Below are 27,605 nucleotides of genomic sequence, written 5' to 3'. Positions count from 1 at the left end.
TCTAGAAGGTCTGTAATAGTCTATAAATAGGCTATAAATAAGGAAAAAAAGAAAGGAAGGAAAAATACTTAAAGTGTAAAGATATTCTGTCAAAATAGAGAGAGGAATTTCTTGCATCTTCAATGGCGCCATCCGTGGGAATCAATAAAGATTGAATTGATCAAGATTGATTCAATCAAAACTAGTTCGTGAAAAAAAAGCTTGATCTCGGATGGTTGAATCCAGATCGGTGCGATCGGAATTAATCTCGCAGAGTTTCGATTATGGCAGGTGGTGAGAGATTCGCGTTGGATCTATGCAGTTGTGATTTGGTTAATAAGGCTAGATCTGGCAAGTTCAAGGTAGGAGAGATTCAGATCTGGCCAAAGGAGATTAGAATTCGGCTGGTTCAAGTCTAGATTTAGTACATTCGCATCAGCGAAACTCAGATCTGATCCGGAGCTTGCAGTTAATGACTTTGCTTAGATCGGGAATGATGATAGGCGGGGAGAGCTCAAATCCGTTGGAAAATGGCTAGTAGTCGAAGCTTGATGAACTAATGAGCATGATTGAGGTCCTGAGAAGAGAAAATACAGAATTGTGAGTTGGAATGAAGCATCGAGAAGCTCCGGTCATTCCATGACCACCTCTAGTAGGGGAGAGAGTTGTGCAGTCCAATGTTGCTCATCAAAATGATCAGGAAGGAGACAATCATATGGATCTTCATCATGAGGATATCGTGCTAGGTGGTTTATCGCCAAATGTCTATCAAATGGAAGATCGAGAGGGATCTATCCACTTAGATCCGCAACGTGAGCGGATCATGCGAGAAGAAGCCGCAGCGTTTGATCCTAATAAAAAAAGTTTGAGGTGTGAGGAAGCCATAGAGTTTGGTCATCATAGAGCTACATCACCGTGGCAGAGGGAATTCACAGAAGAAAGATCGCTTGATCCACCTTACCGGCCTTTAATGGCTACATATGATTGCAGGAGTTCAAAGAGGAGATCTGAAGATCAGAGGATTCCCTCACGATTCTCAAGGGAAAATGAAGCCCTCCATTCATCAGCACGAACGGTTGCCTCTCCATTCACTGACGAGATTTTGAATGCTCCGAATCCGAGGAAATTTTCCATGCCGGTATTCATTTTGTTCGACGGAACGACTGATCCGATCAATCACATTTACCATATCCAGTTGAAAATGGCTCTGAACACGGAGAATGATCCTTTGATGTGCAAATGCTTCCCTACAAGTTTGGCCGGACCAGTGCTCAATTGGTTCAAGAATTTGGCTCAAGGCTCAATTGCTAGCTTCCAAGAATTGTGCAACAAGTTCATAAGCTAATATTATGGGAATAAATGCTTGGCTAAAGATGTTTCAAGCCTTTTTACAATAAAGCAGCACGAGGATGAGAAGCTCCAAGCTTTCCTCACCTGCTTCAATCTTGTCAAGAGCATGGTAATGGAATGTCATCCGTCCATGGCGAGTCAAGCATTCAAGTTGGCCATGAACCGAGGGACACCGTTCCACACAAGCCTGGTGGTGAATACGCCAAAGACCATGGATGAGCTGAATGAAAGAGCTGATGGATTCGTGCGTCTGGAAGAAGAGGAGGCAGCTAATTTGAGAAAGACATCAATTATATCAACAGAGGAGAAGTCTAAAGCTAAGATCCGGCAGAAACAAGCTTTGCTGCAACGTCAAACCTCTTGGAAGGCAGAAAAGAGGCCGAGAGAAGAAGAACTGATCACTCCACTCAAGGTCACCTTGGCTAGGTTTTTCCAAGAAAACAAAGATAAGTTTCGCTCTCCCCTACCAATTAGACAACCTCTCGAACAGAGGGATCAATCCAAACACTACGCTTTTCATAGTGATTTTGGTTATCTAACTAATGAATACAGGAACCTAAAGAGACAAGTAGAGATGCTGATATTCAGTGGAGAGTTCGCGGGATATGTCCAGGGGCCACCAATGGAGCAGAGTTGACCGGCTGAACAGGTTAAAATAAATCAGAAGCCGAGCCACCATAGCACCCAACCCATTCGGATTATAAACGCAATTTATGGCCGACCTAAACAAACCAAAGAGTCAAAAGAGTTACTCCGAATGCGTCTCTGTCAAGCACAGATGAAGAGGAGAATAGGCAGTGTAAACGCTCTGCACCAATAGAATGCCACAACACAAATAAAGTTTGACAGACCAAACTTGTTGCAAGTTCAGATTCCTCATGAAGATCCTTTGGTCATTAGCTTGACGGTGGCAGATTGCCTAGTGCGAAAGGTGCTAATTGATCCAGGGAGCAGTGTGAACGTCATGCCAAGGTTCATGTTCGATCGGCTCAAGGTCAAGTGTAATACCCCTAATTTTAAAGGGATATTTCTGGTATTTTATTTTTGATTTAATTGTCTTTTTATTTGATTAATTGGTTCCTTGTTTGTTGTGTTGCTTATATTGCATGTATTTTGTTTAATTTTTAATTATTTGCTTAATTGTAAATTGTTTTAAATTAAATAAGGTTATTTTGTTTTAAATTAATTTAATTGATATTTGATTAAATATGTAATTGTTATTTGTTTATTTAGTATTTAATTTCAACTTGTTTTATTTAATTATGGTTATTTTAATTGAGTTATTTGTAATTGATTTAATTAGTTAAATGCGTGAGTTAGGATTAGGGTTTTAGGTTTCATGGTAGCCGACTTGGTATATGTAGGTTTCCTTCTTGTATTGCAACTAGAATTAGGGTTGTGTATTACAAATACCTATAAATACATGTACGAGTTCTACCTAGGGTTTTAAAAACAAAACCCATACACGTAGAGAAAATACAAAGAGCAATAGTTGTGGTTTTGAGAGAAGTAGAGAGGAGAACTTGAGAGAGTTACAGAGAGGGAGGAAGCTAGGATTGTGGGTTTCAACTAAGACTAAACCAAGAGTGACGGCGGTGGAACAGCAGTCGGAAACCTCGTCGGACAATTCAGGAAATGGCAGTTCAGAGTTTCAAATCTGAAACTCAAAGGCACTATTCTTCTCCTTCCCTTTAATTCGTATTCTGTGCATTCCTAGTAGACTCCAGGGATTTACCAAGCATTAAAACAGATTAGATTGAAGGTAATATTAAGCTTGAAAGCATGTTTGTATCAGTGGTTTAAACGTTGCATAAATCTATTTTGGTAGGAAGTTACTTTGTAAATTGTTCCTGTTATTGTTTACGTATAGGCTGTGTTTAATAGGGATTAATAGTGGATTGGGTGTCTGGTAACTAATCTAAAACTGAGTTTGGCCCTAGAACAAGTTCTTAGATCAGTTTCTGTTTTCACTAAATTAATTAGTATAAATCTGTTGGAAGTTGCTTAATAATTTTCTAACGGAGGTTCTGTGATCGTGGCTTAAGAACTTGTGTTCTTCACATGTTGGGATTGGATTTTAGTGATTTAAATTTGTCTAGAACTAAGTTTGAACCTAGAATGAAGATTAAAAACATTACAGAGGCTTTGCGCTTCGCCGGAGACAGAGAAGTTGATCAGTTTTCGCGCAAACGGAGCACAGGGGAGTAGAGCCGGCTCACCACAAGGGTGGAGCCGCCTCTACAAGGGGTAGAGCCGGCTCCACTTGTGGTGGAGGCGGCTCCACCAAGGGGGGAGGCGGCTCCATTTTTTAGTGGAGGCGCCTCCTCTTTTGTATTTTTGATTTTTCCACGTTCTGACTTCTGTGTGGCCTGTAGGAAGGTTTCTGAGTGGTTCCAAGGGTTGTGGATGGTTTAACATGTTGGTATTAATTTTGAAGCATGAAATAACCTATAGTTAATTAATACACTGCATGTGGAAGGTTGAATTATACCTTGACATTGCTTACTGTTCCTATAAAGCACTTTGGGGTCTACCATATTTTAAACTGTTGTTCATGTTTCAACTGTTGTATAAGCATATATTTTCTGTTCTGGGAAAAAAATAGGTATACTTAAATGGAAATTAATTGATGTTTAACTATACTATTTATTGCATCAAGTTATGGTACTGTTTTAGAGGAGTTAGATGCTGTATTTTACTTTAACATTTTAAAGGACGAGAATGTGACTTCTAGATCATATACTGGATATATAATTTGATCATACACTTATTAGATTTGTATGTGTGCTTATTCTGGAATATAGTTGATTTGCATTTATCACTATTTGGTCAACCGTGTAAACTGGAGGATTGTATGTACCGGTATGGGACGGTGACATAATAGGTATGGACTGGATCAAACCCTAAGTCCTACCTAATTTGGATTAAGGTACGGATTAACCATATAGGTTAAGTCCATTACTTACTTGTGTCAGGTCAACAAATAATTGATTGACTTACAATGGGTTCAGGACGGATGATTATACCTATACCAGACCACTACACAGATGGATGGTATTTCGTATTAGAAGAAGTACGGACTTTATATATTTACTATATGGTACCATGGTATGAGCTTGAGTCTCAGGACCATAGTTAGGGCGCGTATATTGCCTAGGATGGATAACTGGACATAGGTGTTATTCCCTGGTAGGTCTAGGTACACATGACCACATCATGTGCGATTTGCATGGTATCTCTATTCAGGCTGAGATAGACCTACTGGACTAGCGAGCGTCCTATAGTGTGAACTATATACTTATATGGACTACTCTAGATATTGTTGAGTCTTCCTAGGATGTATCTGCGTATCGGATTACTATTTGGATTGTAGTAGAATAGGACTTGCATGTGGGCCTGACCCACTCTTTTATTTTTCAGGTGTTCATCAGTTCCAGGGTTAGAGCTTGGACATGCAAAACAGATACAGACATTCATTTCTCCGACTATGTAGGAATCTTTTCTATGTTTACCTTTAGTTTCTATTTCAGATATTTTATTTTCATTTGGGATTTTTAATAATAAGGGGTCCACTAGATGGATTCCCGAGTTCTAACTTATGGAGTTTTGGAGTTTGGATTTAACAGATTTCAATAAGTATATTTTGAGGATTTCAATTAGTATTCTTCCAGCTTATTATTATTATTTATTTATCTTGCATTTTGTGTTCGGTTACATATTAATTGTTTGATATCCCTCGGGTTTGGGCCTGGGCCTGATCAACCCGTGTCTCGGATCCGAGGGGTATCACAGTTGATATCAGAGCACTCCAGGTTCAAGTGTCTCTAGGATTCTTTCGTATAAGACTTCCGCGTAGCGTTCTCTATTGTTTAGGATTCATTGTATTCTTTACGGTTCGGTTTAATCGTGCTGATGTCTGTCATTCTGTGTTGACAGAATGGCTAACGCAAGAACAACGGAACAATCGGCAACGAAGGGAAGTGCCTCGTAGGCAGCATCAGGAGGATAAGGGTTAGTACTATGAGGGGCAGTACTATGAGGAGCAGGAGGAGGTTCAACAGGCTCGGGATCAGGTTAGGGATCCAGAAATTCCTCCACACCTCAATGACCTTGTTGCTCGGGCTATATAGGTGGTAATAGCTGCACTTTAAAATCAGCCTAAGGACAGCTGGCACCGTTACCAGCACCGATACCAGCACCGGTTGTTCAGGTTGATACTTGGGAGAAGGCCAGGAGTTCTTTTACAAAGGGGAGCCCACATGAGTTCACAGGCTCCACCGATGCGAGAGCAGCTCACCAGTGGAAACAGGACATCGAGCGATATCTTCGCTTGGTTCAGTGCACGGAGGTTTAAAAGTAGATGCTTGCTACATTTAAGCTAGTTAGGGATGCATTACAGTGGTAGGAGTCAGTTACCACCCCAGGGGAGAGGATGACATTGACTTATGATGAGTTCAGTGCACGCTTTGATAAAAAGTATTTTCCTTATGCAGTCAGGGCAGCTATGAAGACTGAATTTCTCAATCTTCAACAGGGAAACATGACAGTGGCAGAGTATAAGCAGCAGTTTATACGTTTGTCTCTTTTTGCACCGGATGAGGTGGATACAGAAGAGAAGAAGCGCAACAGTTTTGTCAAGGGACTGATGTGGTCTATTAAGAGAGCTATTATAGGTAGTCCAGTTTATACTACCTATGCTCAGGTGGTAGACGCCGCTCTACAGCAGTATCAGTTGACCGAGAACATCAGATAGGCTAAGGGTGAGAAGCGGGGTGACAGAGACTCTGCTAACCAGTTAGCTGAGAAAGGAAATGGGAATGGACACCGACAGAATGACAAGGGCAAGTTCCAGGGACAACAGCCTTGGAAGAAGCACAAGGGTGGTTCAGATGCTCCCAAGGATGTGGCACCTATTCAGCGTCAACAGAATGGGAGACCGCAAGCAGGACAGAGTCAGCCATAGGCTAACTGACAGAGGAGGCCATTTGGTACTTTCCAGGGTAGTTGTTATACTTGTGGAGAGTATGGTCACACTTCTAGGCAGTATCCTACAGTTAGACAGGGACAGGGATAGCATGTGCAGCAGGGGCAGAGGGCGCTAGTGCCTCTACCAGCACCACAGGTTCCTCGGATTCAGGGACATACTTATTCGGCATTACCGGCACCACCGCAACCTCAGGGACAGGCACCGCAGCAGTTATATTATGGCAGGGTGTACAACCCTAAGCCACAGGATATGCAGGCACCTCAGGCCGTTGAAGGTAAGTTTCCTATACATGGTTCTCATGGACATGTTTTATTTGATACGGGTGCTACACACTTATTTGTAGCTAGGACTTTTGTTATTTTATCTAGGATAAGGACGAGGGTATGCACTAGACCTTAGGGTATTTCTACACCATTGGGCAATACAGCTATTATACATGAGAGTGATGGGACTGTGACACTAGATATTGACAGACTCAGATTTCTAGCCAATTTATTGGTCAGAATGTCCCTTTCTTTCTCAACATTGTTCAACTGCACCATCAGTTCAGCATTCTTGGTGCTGATGATTTTATTCTCCTTGTTGGCCGTATCAAGCGCATTGGCAAGCCTATGCACTCGGGCTTTGGATGACTCGCACTCGGGCGTTGGATGACTCGACGTGCTTCTGCATCGTCATCATCCCAAATAAAGTTTGTAAACAAATACACGAGTACTAATTTAGCCAAGCGTATAGTTAAAGAGGTCAATGTATGAAGGCTTACTTAATCTTACCAGATGAGAGATTAAGAATTATCTCCATAGCGGCCAGAGGAAAACGGCTAAACGTTTCCTTCTGGGTCAACGCCTTTGCCACCTCAATGTCCTTGGGGGACCACAAGTTCTTGTAATAAGCCATGGTGATTGGGCCATCTTTGAACATGGTGTCATTTGTGTTGACAATCGACCCATCCGCTCGGATGAATCGGGGGTTCCAGGGAACTAGTTCAGGATGAGAAGTAGAAGCTCTGCCAGTTCCAAGAGCGTTAATAGCCATAGTCTGGGGAGTTGAGGATGCACTCACCCTAGAGGGTCGGATCCTTCTCGAGAGAGGGATGTCATCGTGGTCGGGTTTACTATCAGGCTGGTATCTCTTCCCTTGTTCCTTATTTTAGACAGGAGCGGTGACTCTTGAAGGGTTATTGTCCTTGGAGCAATGTTCGGATTGACATGTGAAACGTTGACAACTAGGCGGGTGGCAGCCACAATGCTCGGCGTGGCGCTGGAAGTAGTGGCAGCAGTGGATGCCGAGGCTGGAGAAGAAGCCAGGGCATGAGCGGTGACACTCCTAGAAGGGTCTTTCCTTCTGCTGAAAGAAGGGATCCGGAGTTAACTCATGGTAGTGCCGAGGAGTGAAATATCGCTGAGATTCTTGGACACAAGGAGTTTCGAGCAAAAAGGAACGTTGCTCAGAACGTATTCCTTCAAGTGGTTGATCCTATCCCTGTAAATATTGTAACTAAGTTTGTTATGAGGTATACCCAAAGAATTGCAAAGAAAAGAATAGAAGCGAGGAGTACAAATTTCACAAGGGCAATCGCTTTTGTGATTCTTGAATTTTTGGTAAGAAAAAATAGAGCATTCACCGAAGGCATTCGGGACGGGGTAATCCTTGGCAGCCGGAGCAAACCAAGCCCTCTGAAGCCCAATTATGTTCTTCTTCCACCCTATCTTAGAGTCGAGTTTGTCTGTACAGATGGATCTTTTTTCAATAGGGTAAAAATGGTAATACATGTCATTCAATCTGATCTTGCTGACTTTGTAACAGAGAAGAAGATCTATAATATGAAGATCTAAACCTCAGTTATGGTTCAGAAATAGCAGAACGGATAGCATCCTAAGAAAATTGGGGTTTACTTAAAGAGGAGAAAGTCTCAACTTATTAAAAACTTAACTGAAAAAAGGATGCAAAGGGAATCTAATAATGTTTAGGTGGAGGAGGGAAAACAAGATCTCACCAGGAAGAAGGCCGGCACCAGTTCTGATGTCTACATTCTGGGACACTTCCTAATATGGATGTTGTCAGGGAGTTGGAGTTTCATGCGAAGAATGTCTAAATCGATGGGCATGGTGAAGACGAACACGATCCCTAAGGGAGTATAAAGTTTTAAAAGAGAAAGGGAAACAAAACTAACCTCAAGAGGACTGAAGGTTGCAAAAGATGCTCCAAAGTAACCGAGAAGGAAGAATCTTTCGCAGGGATTCGCCGGGGAATATTTGATTTACTGGAAAGTATGAATAGTGAGTTGACTGACAACGAGATGTGATAGAGACAATAAAGAAGGTTGAGAATACGGATTGGGGGTTTATAAAGGAAAGGTGGACCCAATAACCAAGACGTCAAGAAGGTAAAGAGATTTCAAATTTCGAAAACGTTGATTCCTGAGCCAACCGCTCGTTCCCCCACGTAATCACTCCGAGCCGCCAAATCATGATTAGTTCCCATTTATAATCTCACCCTAATTAATTAGGGAAAGATTATGGGGACAGATGAGGATACCGAAAACAGCGCGGGCCGGGTACGGCCCATGAGGTGAGAAATGGGCCGGGTAAGTCATCTTGGACAAAACCAAGTTCTCACAGGACAGGCACAGGATTGAAGAATCGAGTCGAAGGCCTGCTGGAAGTGTTCAAGCCCATGACTAGAGAAGCCCTATAAATGAGCCCAACATAAGGAGTTAGTTAGAAAATATCTAGAAGGTCTGTAATAGCCTATAAATAAACTATGAATAGGGAAAAAAAGAAACGAAGGAAAAATACTTGAGGTGTAAAGATATTCTGTCAAAATAGAGAGAGGAATGTCTTGCATCTTCAAAGACCGTTCAAAATAGAAAGAACTTCTTAAAGCAAACTAAAAATTTGAAAGAAGTTGAAAGCCATCAAGAAGCTTTGAAGACAGGTTCATATAAATAAATAAATAAATATATATATATATATATATATACATACACACACACTTTCTTTTTTATCGTTCCATTAAAGAATTTATAAGTCAACTTCCCCATAGCTTAAAATCAAATCAAAACTCAATTCTCTGTGTATATATACAAGTGGGGTTGGGGAGTGTGGCTGTAAGGAGCAGCTAGAAATCTTCAAGCATTATATATATATATATATATATATATATATATATATATATATATATGAGACATTTGCAAAATTTATACTCATAAGACAAATGAATTGGCTTAGAGATTAACCAAAGAGATATGGATAAATTATTAGATAGTCTAGACCCGTGGTTCAATCCAACCGAAACTATCAAATTAAGAAAAGCAAATTCACAAAAGTTTAATAATTTGTCATTAATTAATAAGGGAAGAAAAATAATACCACAGATAATGTCAGTACCCAAGTTATATTCCAAGATGCAATTAAGTCATAATTTATGTGAAGTTGTCGTCCAAACTTTGTTGGGATTCGTAACGACCAGAAAAGGAATTTTTTTTTTTTATTTTTTTTTTTGACCCTTTTTGTCTTGTTGGTTATGGTTCCATGCACATTCTAGGTGGCTCTCTTGTAATTCAAGAAATAAGGATGCTACGGTTTATGATGTGGGAAGAGAGAACACTAAAAGCGTTTTAGAGAGTAAAAGAGAAAGACAGAGGGTTGGGGGGTTTTAGGACTTGTAATATCTTGCTTTTTTGGAATGTTGAAATCTTTTCAATAGACATAGGTTATATGTTAAATCAAGTATATCTTTTTGTATTGGTGTATGACTTATTTTTCCGTCATTTTCTTTTTTGATTGTATTCTTGGTTTTGTGGTTTTTGTAGTAAGAATTTTCAATTGCCTACGTATATTTTTATAGACAAAATAACCATATATGTGGGAGGTATCATGCATCACTCCAATTGATTATAATATTTTACTGAATAATTTAAGTAATTTTAAAAAATAATTATAAAATAATTGTGACAATGAGAATATATTGGCAGGGAGTGGACCTTTTCCGGCTGCACAACAGAGAGAGGGAGCATTGCTAGTACTGTTTCTGCCTCAGTTTACGCCCCACATATGCTATTTTTGTCCAGTTTAGAGCTTGGAGTTAATATATTTTTGTTTTCTTTTTGCATTTACGATTACCATATAGCATGTTGAATGGTCCTTTTTTCTTAATTAGGACTAGAATTCCTCATACAGCTTGTTAACTAGTTAATACATTAAAAGGTCATGAATTATAAGTAGAATTTCTGTATTTAATTTAGTGTTGGTTTAAAGTTCCAATTATATTACTCAGTCTAAAAAAAGAACTTTTGATGTATTGTAGAACCTGGAAATGTTGTATTAATTTGATATTTATTGTAATCGTTAGTTGTACAAATCTAAGATTTGATATTATTTTCAAAAGGAATTCGAAGTCCCAAAGTTTGGCATAAGACATAAAACTTGGCCACAATTGTGTAGCTTGTACTGTCACAGACTCACAGTGTTATAGAAAGACCTTTTTATTTTTTATTTTTTATTTTTTATTTTTATTTTTATTTTTTTTGAAAGGTAAATTTTAAGAAGCACAGATACTTCTCCGAAGGTGTCGTGGCGATATCAGACACGTGTTCAGTTCCGATACGCCTAGAATATGTCCGGACATGTGTTTGATACTCTAGAGAAGTATCCGATTTTTTTTAAAAAAAATTTTAATTTTCGGATACCGATGGGATATGCTAAGGATACGCGGGGATACTTTTTGGATATGGCTGGGATACGCCAATGATACTTTTCAAAGTTTTTTTTTTTAAAATAAAATTGATGCAAATCAACTGTTTATTTTTTTATTATTGAGTTTTTTTCTTTTCCTGTAATGAATGGTTTAAGGTTTTAAGTTTATTTGATGTTTAATTTGGCAGTGAAATGAAATCTAATGTTTTATTTACTTGCATTTATGAATATGTTAATTATTGCATTTAAATTCATAGAAAATTGATTTAAAATGTATTTTTTTAATGTAATATATATATATATATATATATTAAAAATTAGAATTATGCCCTCAAGCAGATGTTGAAATGTGGGTTTCACAGTATGCCCTCAAGCAGATATTATGGGGGTGAATTGTATTTGTGTTTGAAGCTCATTGGGCATATTCTTTGGGCTGATGAGCCTATTTGCTTACGTTTTGTGTGGGTTGGGCTCATTTCCTTTGGGCCACTTTGTATATTTTTCATTTTTCATCTAATAAATTTATTTTACCTTAAAAAAAAGAAAAAAACAAGAAAGACGGTACAACGCAGTATAAGTTTAAGAAACGGTAAACTGCATATTTAAGCAATTACAAACTTAAAATATATTACAAAAATGGCTCAAACAATCATCATGTTGCTTCAGAAACAACGACCTTCTTCATGATGTCACGTGCTTTACACATGCCCTCTAATGGCTCAACTTTGGGCATTGTAACTCCTTTTCCTTCGGTCATATCAACATGCTTCTCACTTACTCTCTCCCACTCAAAGTACTGAATCAACGACCCCAAAGTCAAGCCCACCACACGTTGGGCCAGCCCAGCACCAGGACATGACCTCCTACCCATCCCAAATGGCATTAGCTTGTGTGCCTCAACTTCCCCACCTTCAAACCTTTCAGGCTTAAAGCTTGCCGGATCATCCCAAACCTTAGGGTCCCCGTGGATGGCCCATGCATTGACCAACAATATTGTGCCACGTGGCACGTCGTATCCACCGACGGTACAGTCATCCGAGGACATGTGTGGTATTAAAAGTGGTGCGGCCGGGCACAATCGAAAGTTTTCTAAAATGATATTGTGAAGGTAATTCAATTTTGAGAAATCTGATTCGTCGATTAAGCTATCTTGACTCACATGAGAGTCCAACTCAACTCTTGCCTTCTTCAACACCTCGGGATGGTTAAGTAAATTTGACATAGCCCATTCTATTGTCACTGAAGATGTGTTTGTACCCGCAAGTAACATCACCTGCACATTATAAGTTAATAAATTATACTCTCTCTCGGGTGCAATAATGTGGATGTGTGCGCATTTGTTTGAAACCTTAAGAAAAAATAAAACAAAGTAGAAAAAAAAATTATTGTAATATATTTCTTTCTACTCATATATCTATGGAAAATGATAGTGAGGCATATTTGTCGAAGCGAAATAATTAACGTCATTAATAATATATCACAAATTCTTTTAGGCTCCGTTGGGTTAGATAAAAATTAATATTAAAAAGTAAAAATAAAAATAAAACAAAATAAAATGACAATGGTGATTTACTTAGTATATATACTCTATCTCTTATAATGTGATTGCTCAAGTGGCAGTCAGTACACATCAGCCAAGGTGTACAAAATTTATGCAACTTGTTTTTTTGTTAGAAGCTACTCCTTGAAGAACTTGTCATCCCTACTTAGAATTCAACGCAATCGTTTGTCTCTCCAATTGGATTCACTATAATACAAGTTGAACTTATCATCCCTGGTTAGAATTCATCAGCCTAGGTCAAGTTTTTTTCTTCCGGTCATTTCTTTTTTTCATTTTTAATCTTTCCTAAAAATCATTTGTCGGGCACCGGGGGTATGTACACTATCTCTTATAATTAGGAATGCCAATTCGTGTTCGTGGGTCATAATCGTATCACGTCGACTTAAGAGTATTTTACTAAATAGTAGTTCAACTCGAATACAACTTATTAAATATTCGTATCAGAGAGTCTCAATACTAACCCAACTCGTTTATTAAATATATTACACGTGTAACTCATTTAAAGACCTATTTACTAAATAAAATATTATATTATTTAAATGATTAATAATACTCCATTAAACAATAAATATTAAAAAATATAAATATTAATAAATATTAAAAAAATGTAAATTCCAATTCAATCAAATTATTAAATATAATCTCTACACTGCAAAAAAAGTAAATTATAAGACACAAGTTTAAATAGTTATTTTGGAATTTAAGTATAAATTTATTTATTATAAATATAGTTAAACGATATAAACAGGTTGAACTCGTGTACTCAAACACCATGTGATTAACTAAACGAATTAATCTAATTGATCCGTTTATGATCAGAATTCATAGGCAACTTAAACCTGCTTAACTTATTTGGCAGTCACTGGTGTACAAAATTTATGTAACTTGTTTTTCAGTAAAAACCTCTGCTCGTTGCAGAACTTATCTTCCCTAATTAGAATTCAACAGGACTAAGGCAATCGTTTGTCTCTCCAATTGGATTCACTATAATCCAAGTTGAATTAGAATATGGGTCTAAAAAGATTAAACTCTTAACCTAGCTCTGTTTAATTCCAATGGACATCCAAGTCCAAATTCATTATATATATGTGTATATATATATATTATATAAAAATGAAGTATAGACTAACCATTATAAGCCCTTTGATAATCTTATCCGTGTAGTATTCTGGCTGCGATTCTTGCAAGGAAAGTAAGTGATCGATCATGGTAGCCTTATTCTTCCCGCATCGATGCTCATCAATCAGACCTTGCAAAACGCATCTATCTTCTTACTGAGTCCCATCAAATTCTTTTCCAAGTTCTGATAATCAATCCATCGTAGAACCGGCAAGAAATCTCCTGAATTCGATACACCACCGTACCGGGTCACCTGTTTTATCAGCTCCCGGAACTCCTTCGCCTCCTCGAAGTCGGCCGGCACGTCTTGGCCATAATAACGCTTCCCTGCAATCATCCTCATCATGATATTAAAATTCAGCTCCGTAAGCTTTGATTTCAGCTCAACTTTTGCAAATTCTCCGGATGAGTTTTGGTACAGTCTGAGTAAGAAAAGCCTGATTTCGTCCCTTCGAATGGATAGAAAGGAGTTTAGTCGAGTGGTTGAGAAGATCTCAAGAGCACTGAGGCGGCGGAGATTTCGCCAGTGGTCGCCGTAGGGAGATGTGAGGATAGTGGTGAAGTTGTAGCCTATGTACTTGCCTGTCAAAAAGGGCGGGCGGTTGGCGAGGACGATGTCGTTCTTGGTGAAACATTCCTGCACGGCAGACGGTGATGACACCAACACAATCCGGCGAGTCCCGCACTGAAGGGAGATGATGGGGCCGTATTTTTGTGACAAGCTGTGTAGGGTTCGGTGGAGAGGTGGTTTTAGTAGGTGGAGATGACCTATGACCGGAAAAGCCGGTGGTCTCGGCGGGAGGTTTCGGTAACGGTTTCTTGTTTTTGACAAGAAGTTGAAAGCTAGAACAAGGAGGAGAACGGACAGACAAGTGTACAACCAAGAAAGTTCCATTCGTGAATATTGTATAGCTAGTGTGTAGTAGCTAAATTGTTTGCATGATTAAAATGCGAGATATATACACGTTTATTAGAGTAGTACTCCGTATTTGGCAAAGAAATGACTGGCAAACTTATTTTGACTTGTAAAATCAATGACGGTGTTGGTACAAGTTTATCTAACAATTTGAATCACGCATGACGCAATTAATGTGTATATCTATTATTGGGGTAGTGGGCGAGTGCGTTCTTGTGGATGTAATTAACGGCACTGGAGATAAAGTAAGGGATCACTGGAAAATAGCTACCCTGATCTTCTCGAATCCAACAATTATGTCTGTTCTAGAATACGACATCGACAGTGATACAAAGAGGCGTGGGTGCGGGTTGATTTGGGACGTGTTTATGATGCGACATTTAAAGTTGTGTTCATTTTTTAATTTTGTTCAAGTATAGCCCCAATGACTACTACTTAAACAAAATTATATTATAATTAATTTATAAAATTTTAGTTAGGTAGTACAAATTTTATCTAATTTTTTTAGAAAATGTTAAAGTCACCAAATAATTTTCCGAATAAGTTTCGAATCTGACTTTTTTTGTTTACCTCATCTACTTAAATAGTTTCTAAAAAAATAATTATTTAACATATAATAAATATAGCCAACCATGTCAAATCGGATATTTATTCGGAAATTCTTTTTTGGTTCCCTATCATTACTCAAATTTTTTTTTGGCTCAGCCCCTAAATATAAAGGAGTGGAAGAAGATGAATAGATGAGAAAAAATATATATCATGGGGGACAATGCTTGTGTCCAACCTAGGTTGGCCAATAGATTTAAAACAAGTGGTTAAAAACAAAAGTTAAGATTAAGTTGAGTATTGCCCAACTATTCTGGTTTAACCCATTTTTGTTACTCTATAATGAAGCGGCATGAACAGATCTTGCAAACCTCCATTAGCTCCGGCGCCAAGTTTCAAACAGGTGACAGTTCAAAACTCCAGCAACTCAGTCAGACGAACAAACGAAGTTTCAACTAACGAAACCTAGTTCAAAAACTATGTGAATGGAATTCGGTGGTGGTGAAGAACTGAACGGCGGTGGATCTGTGGTCGGCAAATTTGAACCAGTAATAATGGATGATTGAACTAAACGACAGATGGTGGGTATGAACCAGCGATGGAGAGGTAAGCAAAGACGGTCGGTAATGGTGATGCGACGGCAGTGTTGGCGTTGAATAGAACTAGCAAGAAGAAAGGTTGCTTTTGCCGGTGTGTAAGAATGACGCGATGAACTCGGCAAGGACGGTAGGCGACTGTGGATTGAGCTTGGTAATGATGAACTCGAAGTTAGGCTGGTGAGCTCGGATGATGGAGGTGAAAAAACGGAGGTGAACATTACAGATGGTCTTTCTTGGACAGAGAAAAAAGAGGAGAGAGAGAGAGAGAGAGAGAGAGAGAGAGAGAGAAAAAAAAGAAGGTAAATCTCACAGCAATGGGTTAAACCCGAATAATTAGGCAACACCCAACTTAATCCTAACTTTTCCTTTTGAACACTTGTTTTAAATCTATTGGGCCACGTCAACAGTTCATCCAACCTGGGTTGGACACAAGCATTGTCCCTTCGTAGGTATGTATGTAGGGTCGATATTGTATTAATATAGTATTTCTTGTGAATGGTTAGTAATTAGAAGTATGGTGAATCTATGATAAGTGTTTTGAAATTTATAAAAGAACAATATAATAAAAAGGGTGATGTTATTATTTTTTATGATACTTACTTAAAATAAATTATTTTTAATTATATAAAATAAATTAATTACAGACAAAGTAGCTTTTTATTTTCTTCTTCTTCTTTATATTTATTATTGCACTTTTATAAACTTGTTGCCTATATTTTATGAATCTGGATTTTTTTGCACTATAATTTTTTATTTTTATTTTTATTTTGGTGAATAATAACATAATAGTCATTTGAATCATAATTATTGCATTTTCTTTTTAGATTTATATGTTACACTGCTAATTATGTACTATAATATTAATATTACTTAGATTCTGTAGTTGAAAATTTAGAGCCACCAATTGTTCTACTTTTCATTTATCTTTTGTTGATGGTAGTTCTTTATAGGATGAGGAGATCGTTCTACGTAAGTTGAGAAAGCTGAGATCAGTATCCAAGTGGAGATCTAAGCTATACAAGGGACTCTCTAAGACCAAAGATTAAGAAAGGGAAGGTTGGCCTCGATACCCAGAGAACTCGAGCTCGGTAGTGATGGGTTGTTAAGGGTTGTTGTAATGTGTCTTCAAGGCTGATTAATACTCCTATTTATAGTGCTCACTCCCTCGGTCAATGCCCCTTGGTCTTTTGGGCGAGTCCACTCTTACCCGAGGGTTTGAGGGCCTTTTCCCCCAAACAGATGGGACATTAACAGATGGACCACTGCGTTTTTCCCTCTGGTCCGAAGAGGTAATGGCGCTCCTAAGTTAATGCGGCTTTTATCCAACTGCTCCTAAGGCAAAATGTGTAATGACCCGGTCATTTTTCTTCCTTTCCTTTTTCTCAGTTTTTTACGGATGAATTTTTTTCGTTGAAATTTCTAATCTGGTTCAATTTCTTGTCACTTAGTGTCATCTTAGGTACTTAGAAATGGTTTCTGAGACTTTTTCCTTTGGATTGACAACTTCTTTTAAGGATCGAGTCGTTTCCACATTTTTCGTTTTTCGTCCCGGTTTCCTTTTTCGTTGCATAACCTCACTTTTGCCCTCGGATTTGACTCTGGTTTTGCATGCATCCATGATATTTGATTTCCATGATATCTACATTTCCACTTTTATAGAAAAGCGTGTTGAATGTTTATTTTTCTTGTAAAGGGTATGGATCATAACTTTTTGGTAATTTTCTTAACTTGTGGGGTTTTAGTGTAATTATATAAGGTAATTATTTTTCATCTTAGGGACCATTATACAATTTAATTTAAAAGATATTTTCAAAAAGGACCTTTTTGCAATTTTTGAAAAATGTGACAAGTGTCACATTTTCATGGTGCCACTTGTTGGCATTGGGGTGGAGTGACTTAGATGCATCATTTTGTGACATTTGGAGGGTGGAGATTCACCCACTTGTTGGCCTAGGATTGGTGCACTAGTTGGATTAGATAGTTGACAAGTGTAGGATTGAATTAAGCCTATGAGGGAGCCATGGATGAGTGACAAGTGTATATTTCAAATTAAGTCTTACAATTATTTTTGGGTTACTTTGGAATTATGTTGTTAAAGAGGGGTTTTGTGCAATTGGCCATAGATGTGTGTGTTGACCATGGTGTAAGAACACATAGTGAGTGGAGGATTTCTATTTCCTCCACTCACACTTAATCATTTTTATTTCATTCTCTTCTTCACCACAAACCCTAGCCACCACTATAGAAGCTTGATGCATAGGCCTTGACCTTAATTTTTGAGGCCCTTCCACTCACCTTTGACCATGAAGTTAGGAATACTTTTTGTTCACCTCATCTTCCTCTACATAACCCTTGAAGGGTTTGCCATTTTATGTTGATTTGCCTTAAATTCTAGAAAGACAGTTCTATAGTAAGGTAAGGGGTGTAATAGTTTATTTTTCATGTGGTCTTACTTGCTTTTGTAATGAGTTATAAGTTCTATGCATGTCTTACGTTAATTTGAGAAATAAATGATTAAATGGTAACTTGCATGTAACTTACTTTAGACTTGATATATGGCATGGCCATGACTTGATCCTTGTTATATATTAAATTGGGATGATTTAAATGAGTTTTCAAATCTAGAGATTTAATGAATTTAATTTGATTTAAATTCTAGTTAATGGTGTTTTGCTTGTATTCCATTTTAGACTTGATATATGGTATGACCATGACTTAGTCATTGTTATATATTAATTTGGGATCATTTGAACAACTTTTGAAAATTAGAGATTTAATTAATTTAAATTAATTAAATTCTACATGATGATGTCTTGCTTATTTTGCTCCTTTGATTTGATATATGTAATGAGTATGCTATATTATTTAACATATAATAATTTGAGGTTATTTGAAATTGATTTGAAATCTAGAGAATTTAATTATCTTTGTTTAATTAAATTCTATCTAATGGCTCCATGGATCTAATTATATTTTAGAAGTTGTTTCTATATTCAAAGAATGGATTTGGACTTGTTGTATATTCACTTCATTATGCTTTGAGCATATGATAATATTGTTGTTATATTTATATTCATGAGAGAATATTTTCCTTATGGATTATATTGTTGCCTTGTGTAACGAGTTGCACACTTTGTTCTTGACATCTTTCATGCCATAGTAGTTGTGGACTTAGAGCATGTATTGTATATGTTTCCAAATTTGGTTGTGCGTGGTAGATAGTTGATTATCTTGTATATACATGTTGATATATACATTGTTACACAACTCGTTGATTTTGGAAACTTGGGGATGTCGTTGTTTGGCTACGGCTAGGACATGGTTCTAGTACAGGGGAATGTCCTCCTATAGTCTAGTGCGCACATAGGGCAGTTACCCGTGGGCTAGTAACCCTAAAGTAACCATGTTGTCGGTTTGATCCGGCGTGATGTCCGAGTATCCACCGTGTTTGATTTCACATTTCAATTCCAAGTTGATAACTAAATGATGTTGTAACTTCTTGTTCCTTATTTGATTTCCCATTTTAAGCTTCAAGATGTTAACTTTTAGAATTTGTGCTCTATGTGTTGTATTGGAAGTTCCAATGTTGGTTAAATTGCATCGAGATGGCGAATTGTGTTTTAAATGTTTAAGTGTAGCTTAGGAATGATCATATAGATTCATTTGGAATATAGACGTTTGGTGGCATGATCCACTTAAGTTGTTTTCGTGTTTTAGATTTCAAGTTAAGGATTTTGAGAATCTATATCTTGTTGCCTTGTTTAACATGCTTCTTATGTCGTTTGGAATTGTATACATGATGTGATTTATGCTAGAAATGTTTTAAGGTAGCTTAGGATGTTTCCTGAGTCTAACCTTTGACATAGATGTTAGGTGGCATGACCCTTTTGAATTGTTTCATTTTAACTTAAAATTTTGTAAGAAATCGAGTCGATGTATGCTCATTCCCTACGAGTAAACTTGTTTACTCACCCCGAAGTTACTGGGGTTTTGTTCAGGTACGAAGGCTTAGTTCGTGATGTTCATTATTTACTTGGATGATTGTAGACTTGAATGTTTTAATTCTTGTAAAAGTTGGCTTGAAATACCGTTTGTAGCCTTATTTGTCAAGATGTGTATATTTGATTCCATTTATGTAATGTGTACATAAGTACACTTTTTACAATGTATTTGACACGTATGAGATGAGTCTGGAGGCCAATGATCATTATTTTGTATCCTATGTAATTTTTGACTTCATGAAATATTATGAAAATGTTAAAAAATGTCAAGTTATTGCGTCACTATGTTTGCATCAGGTGTGAGAATTCCATTTTGATTCTTTCATAGGGTCTCATTAATCATGTATGAAGTGTGGCCAAGGGCCAAACGGTCATTTGAAGTCATTTGTTAATTTTGGATTTCAAAATTTTCATTTCAAGTTCATTTTTGCTTTTTTTGCCGTTGGGGGGTCGGATTTTGCATCGGTGGTATTTTTAAGCCATGGACCATTGTAGCACATCCTAATAGGTGAGTTACATTTGCATGCATGATCGTTTTCTAGAAAACCCTCATCCTTGGTGATTTGAGCTTCCTATGGACTCATTTTGTATTTTTATTGCATAATCTGGTTTAAGGTATTTTGGGTATTTCACTTGAAAAATAAAAACTTCTCTTAACATGGTCATATAGAAAACATGATTTTAGGGGGGGTTTCTTCTTTGTGTTTTTCCAAAAAACGCTGTCTCGGACATGAAAACCCTATTTCAAATTAAATTTCTGGTAAGAAATTTTTTGCTTGTTGTCACCCTCATCTAATGGATTAGATGAGCCATTTAATCGATTAGATGGTCTTCCATGGGATTTCCAACATTCTGTTTTGGCATCTAATCGGTTAGATGGATCATCTAATCGATTAGATGGTCCTGATTTTTATCTTTTGACCCTTTTCTTCATTTGATCATAACTTTGTCATCCGGACTCCAAATTGAGTGATTTTTTTTTTTGAACTTGACTAATTTTTCGTCGTCTATCCAACAGTGTGCTCGGTTGCACCCAGATATTCATAGATAATTACTAATTTACCCTTTTAGCCTTAAGTGCTCATTTTTTTTCATTTTGTCGTTTCTCCTTCTTCCGGACTTCGAATCATGCGATTCTTGAGGCCATCTTGATTAATTTTTCGTTGTCTTTCCAATGGTATGCTTGGTAGTACCCACTTTTGTGTTAGAAATGACCATTTTGCCCCTAGGTTCATTCTTGTCCGTTTTTGAAACGTCGCTTCCACATTTGTTTTCTTTGGGTTCCGTGACCTCATTGAGTGTCATTTTGGTGTCTTAGAGACGCGTTGTATCTCTAGAGATTGTTGTTTCATTTTTTTGCTTCCGCATTTGGATTCGTTATCGAATCTACGTTTGATTCATTATAGGATACACTAGCCTAAAAACAAGGGCCGTCACAGGTGGTATCAGAGCTCCTAGGTTCGAAAACCTTAGGACGACAGGTTTTGGGTGCATATCATGCTTGTGTTGCCATGTTTTATGTTTTTATATGCTTCATGATAACATGTTTTGGTTTGATAACATGTTTATGTGCTTACGTACTATATGTGACATGTCGATTATTTAGCATGATTTTATTCTAATGTAAAGAGCATGACATATGGTGTATGTTAAATTAGATTTGTATATGCATAACTGTGTTGCATATTTGGTATGACACGGGATTAGTCATTAAGGCACGAGTTAAGGTTGATGGTGATTGTAGTCACAGTTTCGTGGTAGTATAGGTTGTTATCGACCTAGCATTGGTTTGATGTAGGTGAGAGACACCTTTTGTTTAGGCTCTCATTAGGTGAGTCATTTGGCGTTGCCGTAATGATGGATTTGTTGGTTTTTGGCCATGATGAGGTTGTGGACCTCTTAGGATCCTTGGTTGTTCGGGATGATTCCTCTGGGATTGCGTTTTTCGTGGGCGGGTTCATTTGTGGGCGGGTGCATGGCATTGTCATGCTGCCATACAGGCTAGCTACGAGCGTAGTTCGGGTGGGATTAGCGTTGGTTTTGTTCCGATAGGCGTAATCCTTTTGGTCAATGATTGAGGGTTGTTTTAGGGACGATTCTTAAGATTGATTCAGTTGTCCGATTATATGGCTAGAGTAGCCATTTCGTTTGAGTTCTCCTTGCGTAATGACCTTTTTGTGGTCGAGTCGATTGATTGATGTTTTGGGTTGGTAAGAGCATTGCATAGTTAGTGTCACTCGTAGTCACCTTTAGATTCAGAAATGGATTGTTAGAGTTTTACCATTGTGGTAAGGGCTCACGTTTGTTTTGAGACAGGTTGTTGTCGCATTAATTTTTGGAGTCAGATTATGGCTAGGACTGGCCTTCCTTTTACCTAGATACTCTAGGATACGACGTAGGGTTCATTGTTGCATCATTTTATTTCTGCAGTTTCATTTACTGTTATGTTAGTAGTATGATTTACGATATTGTGATGCATGAGTAGGTGGAAGTGTATCCATATTTGTCTTCTTGTTGTGTGACATTAGCATGCCGTATTTACATGCTTAGGGATTCCATGTTGTTACTATGCTTTAATGACATGTTTTTGTGTTTACGTGGAGACGTGTTGCATGTACCCTTGATTTTATCTATGTGAGTAGATTTACTTACCTGATAGTTTCATTTTCTTATCATTTGCATGACTTCCATATTTGGTTTTCCCTTTCGTTTCCTTCGGTCGCACGTTTTTTGTGCGCCAGTTTCTGCGATGGTTTTGTTGTGAAATTCCTTATAGAAGAATTCTCCTCTTTTTCTTGGTTCGTGTTAGGAACTTCACAAGGAGTGAGTCTATTCTCTTCGTCACCTTGTGCATGATTTTGGGGTTGGTCGGTCCATGAGGATCACCATTGTTGTCTTGAGTCCTTGGTGAGGATTTGAAGGATTTTTGTCGACTTACTCCCATGTAGGGGGCGAAGTTTTTGACATTGTTGTTTTTCATTCCAGAGATGGAATCGTGGTGTTGTCCTTCTTAGGACTGGTGGTTCCTTTCCTTCGTGTTTTCCCTTGGGAAGTTTTTGCAGTGATTGTTGATGGAGTTGTGGTGCTTAGAGTGAGTTGATTGGTATGAGATCATTTTACAGGGACTTGTGTTCATTTGACTGAGGATTTGGTTAATTCGTTGTGTGAGTTTGACGCTATTTAATGATGTCTTTTGGAGGCTTGTTTCAATTTAGGAGACTTGGATGTGGTTGACTCTTAGGAGAAGTTTTGGAGGATAGCTGTGAGATATGGCTTATTTGTGGAGTTTTCTCGTCCTAGTTATGGCTAGGCGTAGTTTTGAGGAATTGTTGTTTCAATGATTGTTTATGGATCGATGGAAATTAAGGAATTTTGATTTAGCTTAGTGATGCCAAGAACGGTTTCGAGAGATTCATTTTGTGACCTTTGTTGTTGGGATTTTGATGTGTTTGCCACTTGGTGGACTTGTATTTCGAGGATCTAGTTATTTATGACAGGGATTTTGATCCGATGTTTGGTTACGGTGAGTAGTTTTATAGTTGATCTATTTTAGGATGATATCTGGGATTTTGGAGACTCTGTTTTGCTTATCAGGCTTTGGATTCATGATTGATGTTGTTGATAGTAGTGTTTTGAGACATTAAAGTTGTTGGTTTTGCTGTATTGAGGATTTAAGGCCTTAAGCATAGTGGTACCTATGGCATTGTTGTCAGAGTTTCGGGATTAGCCGAGATGGTCCGGTCGGACATCTTTGGACCATATCTCAACTCTCACAAAATGTGTGTCTCTGCAGTGCTTATGGTAATGATCATTTTTGACATTGATGTCATTCGTATCGAGAGGTTTCATGGGTAGACCTTGTGGGGACAGGTTATGAATTGGTGCCTTATACTGTCATGCTACCATACAAGTTGTGTACTATGGGCAGGTGCTAGTTGTCGTCGATGCTACCTTGCTGACGAGTAAGTATGGGCGGGCACTATGCACTATCATTGCTACCATACATTTGAGTACGTTATGGGCGGATTCTGGTGGTTATTCAGTACCTTGATTTGATTCATGGATATCTTGGAGTTCTTTTGGTGGTTGTTTTAGGATCCGTAAGATGGTTCGTCAGGAGGGATGCTTACAGTTGTGGTCTTCCATTCCTTTGTTTGTCCTTGGGTTCTGTGTGTGAGTTTCGACTTGTGGTGTGGCCGTATGGTCACTTTTCTTCTAAGGGGTTGTCCTGTCATGAGCACGTGGGTGCGAATGACATTAGTTTCTACGTTGTCTTTCAGTTTTGGGATTGTTTTCGTAGCATGTTGTGAGGGAAACCCCGAAGATGTACTCCATAGTTATCCTGGTTTCGCCTTTTGTTTTGTTGGAGCTGGATTTTGGGGACGAAATCCCTTTAAGGTAGGAAGATTGTAATGACCCGGTCATTTTTTTTCCTTTCCTTTTTTCTCAGATTTTTACGGATGAATTTTTTTCGTTGAAATTTCTTTTCTGGGTTCAATTTCTTGTCACTTAGTGTCGTCTCGGGTACTCGGAAATGGTTTCAGAGACTCTTTCTTTTGGATTTACGGACCGAGTCGTTTCCACATTTTTCGTTTTTCGTCACTATTCACTTTTATCTTTTCCTGGTTTCCTTTTTCATTGCATAACCTCACTTTTGCCCTCGGATTTGACTCCGGCTTTGCATGCATCTATGATATTTGATTTCCATGATATCTACATTTCCACTTTTGTAGAAAAGCGTATTGAATGTTTATTTTTCTTGTAAAGGGCATGGATGTATAACTTTTTAGTAATTTTCTTAACTTGTGGGGTTTTAGTGTAATTACATAAGGTAATTATTTTTCGTCTTAGGGATCATTTTGTAATTTAATTTAGAAGATATTTTCAAAAAGGACCTTTTTGTAATTTTTGGAAAATGTGACAAGTGTCACATTCTTATGGTGCCACTTGTTGCATTGGGGTGGAGTGACTTGGATGCATTATCTTGTGACATTTGGAGGGTGGAGATTCACCCACTTGTTGGCTTAGGAATGGTGTACTTGTTGGCTTAGATGGTTGACAAGTGTAGACTTGAGATTAAGCCTAGGAGGGAGCCATGGATGAGTGACAAGTGTATGCTTCAAATTAAATCTTACAATTATTTTTGAGTTACTTTGGAATTATGTTGTTAAAGAGGGGTTTTTGTGCAATGGACCAAAGATGTGCGTGTTGACCATGGTGTAAGAGCACATAGTGAGTGGATGATTTCTATTTCCTCCACTACATAGCCCTTGAAGGGTTTGCCATTTTATGTTGATTTGCCTTGGATTATAGAGAGACACTTCTCTAGTAAGGTAGAGGGTGTTATAGTTTATTTTTCATGTGGTCTTACTTGCTTTTGTAATGAGTTATAAGTTGTATACATGTCTTATGTTGATTTAAGAAATAAATGATTAAATGGTAACTTGCATGTAACTTACTTTAGACTTGATATATGGCATAGCCATGACTTGATCCTTGTTATCTATTAAATTGGGATGATTTAAATGAGTTTTCAAATATAGAGATTTAATGAATTTAATTTGATTTAAATTCTAGTTAATGGTGTTTTGCTTGTATTCCATTTTAGACTTGATATATAGTATCACCATGACTTAGTCCTTGTTATATATTAATTTGGGATCATTTGAACAACTTTTGAAAATCAGAGATTTAATTAATTTAATTTAATTAATTTATATTAATTAAATTCTACATGATAATGTCTTGCTTATTTTGCTCATTTGATTTGATATGTGTAATGAGCATGCTATATTGTTTAACATATAATAATTTAAGGTTATTTGAAATTGATTTGAAATCTATAGAATTTAATTATCTTTGTTTAAATAAATTCTATCTAATGGATCCATGGATCTAATTGTGTTTTAGAAGTTGTTTCTATATTCAAATCATGGATTTGGACTTGTTGTATATTCACTTGGTTATGTTTTAAGCATAGGATAACATTGTTGTTATATTTATATTTATGAGAGCATATTTTCCATATGGATTATATTGTTGCCTTGTAACGAGTTGCGCACTTTGTTCTTGACATCTTTTATGCCATAGTAGTTGTAGACTTAGGGCATGTATTGTATGTGTTTCCAAATTTGGTTGTACGAGGTAGATAGTTGATTATCTTGCATATACATGTTGATATATACGTTGTTGCGCAACTTATTAATTTTGAAAACTTGAGGATGTCGTTGTTTGGCTACGGCTAAGACATGGTTCTAGTATGGGGGAATGTCCTCCTATAGTCTAGTATGCACATAGGGCGGTTACCCGTGGGCTAGTAACCCTAAAGTAACCACGTTGTCGGTCTGATCCGGCGTGATGTCCGAGTATCCACCTTGTTTGATTTTGCATTTCAATTCCAAGTTGATAACTAGATGATGTTTAACTTCTTGTTCCTTATTTGATTTCCTATTTTAAGTTTCAAGATGTTAACTTTGAGAACTTGTGCTTTATGTGTTGTATTGGAAGTTCCAATGTTGGTTAAATTGCATCGATATGGTGAATTGTGTTTTGAATGTTTAAGTGTAACTTAAGAATGATCATATAGATTCATTTGGAATATAGACGTTTGGTGGCATGATCCACTTAAGTTGTTTTCGTGTTTTAGATTTCAAGTTGAGGACTTTGAGAATCTATATCTTGTTGCCTTGTTTAACATGCTTCTTATATCGTTTGGAATTGCATACATGATGTGATTTATGCTAGAAATATTCTAAGGTAGTTTAGGATGTTTCCTGAGTCTAACTTTTGACATAGACGTTAGATGGCATGACCCTTTTGAATTGTTTCATGTTAACATAAAAATCTGTAAGAAATCGAGTCGATGCATGCTCATTCCCTACGAATACACTTGTTTACTCACCCCGAAGTTACTGGGGTTTTGTTCAGGTACAAAGGCTTGGTTCGTGATGTTCATTATTTACTTGGATGATTGTAGACTTGAAGGTTTTAATTCTTATAAAAGTTGGCTTAAAATGCCACTTGTAGCCTTATTTGTCAAGATGTGTATATTTGATTCCATTTATGTAATGTGTACATGAGTACACTCTTTACAATGTATTTGACATATATGAGATGAGGCTGGAGGCCAATAATCATTATTTTGTATCCTATGTAATTTTTGACTTCATGAAATATTATGAAAATGTTGAAAAATGTCAAGTTATTGCGTCACTATGTTTGCATCGGGTGTGGGAATTCCATTTTGATTCTTTCATAGGGTCTCATTAATCATGTATGAAGTGTGACCAAGGGACAAACGGTCATTTGAAGTCATTTGTTAATTTTGGATTTCAAAATTTTCATTTCAAGTTCATTTTTCCCTTTTTTGCCGTTGGGGGGTCGGATTTTGCATCGGCAGTATTTTTAAATCATGGACCATTGTAGCATGTCCTAATAGGTGAGTTACGTTTGTGTGCATGATCATTTTCAAGAAAAACCTCATCCTTGGTGATTTGAGCTTCCTATGGACTCATTTTGTATTTTTATCGCATAATCCGGTTTAAGGGTATTTTGGGTATTTCACTTGAAAAATAAAAACTTCTCTTGACATGGTCATGTAGAAGACATGATTTTAAGGTGGGGTTCTTCTTTGTGTTTTTCCAAAAAAACGTCGTCTCGGACACGAAAACCCCATTTCAAATTAAATTTTCTGGTAAGAAAATTTTTGCTTGTTGTCAGCCTCATCTAATCGATTAGATAAGCCATCTAGTTGATTAGATGGTCTTCCGTGGGATTTCCAACATTCTGTTTTGGCATCGAATCGGTTAGATGGATCATCTAATCGATTAGATGGTCCTGATTTGTATCTT

At 37.5% G+C, this 27,605-nt stretch overlaps 1 pseudogene; it reads right to left on the bottom strand.

Moving 5' to 3' along the window:
- Positions 1 to 11,591: 11,591 nt before the first annotated feature.
- Positions 11,592 to 14,746, bottom strand: LOC132279017 (cytochrome P450 81Q32-like; annotated as a pseudogene).
- Between the last annotated feature and the right edge of the window lie 12,859 nt (positions 14,747 to 27,605).

This window comes from Cornus florida, unplaced genomic scaffold (assembly GCF_030987335.1).
Source record: "Cornus florida cultivar Cherokee Brave unplaced genomic scaffold, ASM3098733v1 CherokeeBrave_3.0.0_Hap2_Chr10, whole genome shotgun sequence".
Lineage (NCBI taxonomy): Eukaryota > Viridiplantae > Streptophyta > Magnoliopsida > Cornales > Cornaceae > Cornus > Cornus florida.
The sequence above is the reverse complement of the archived record's forward strand: the minus strand, read 5'-3'. Positions and strand labels throughout refer to the sequence as shown.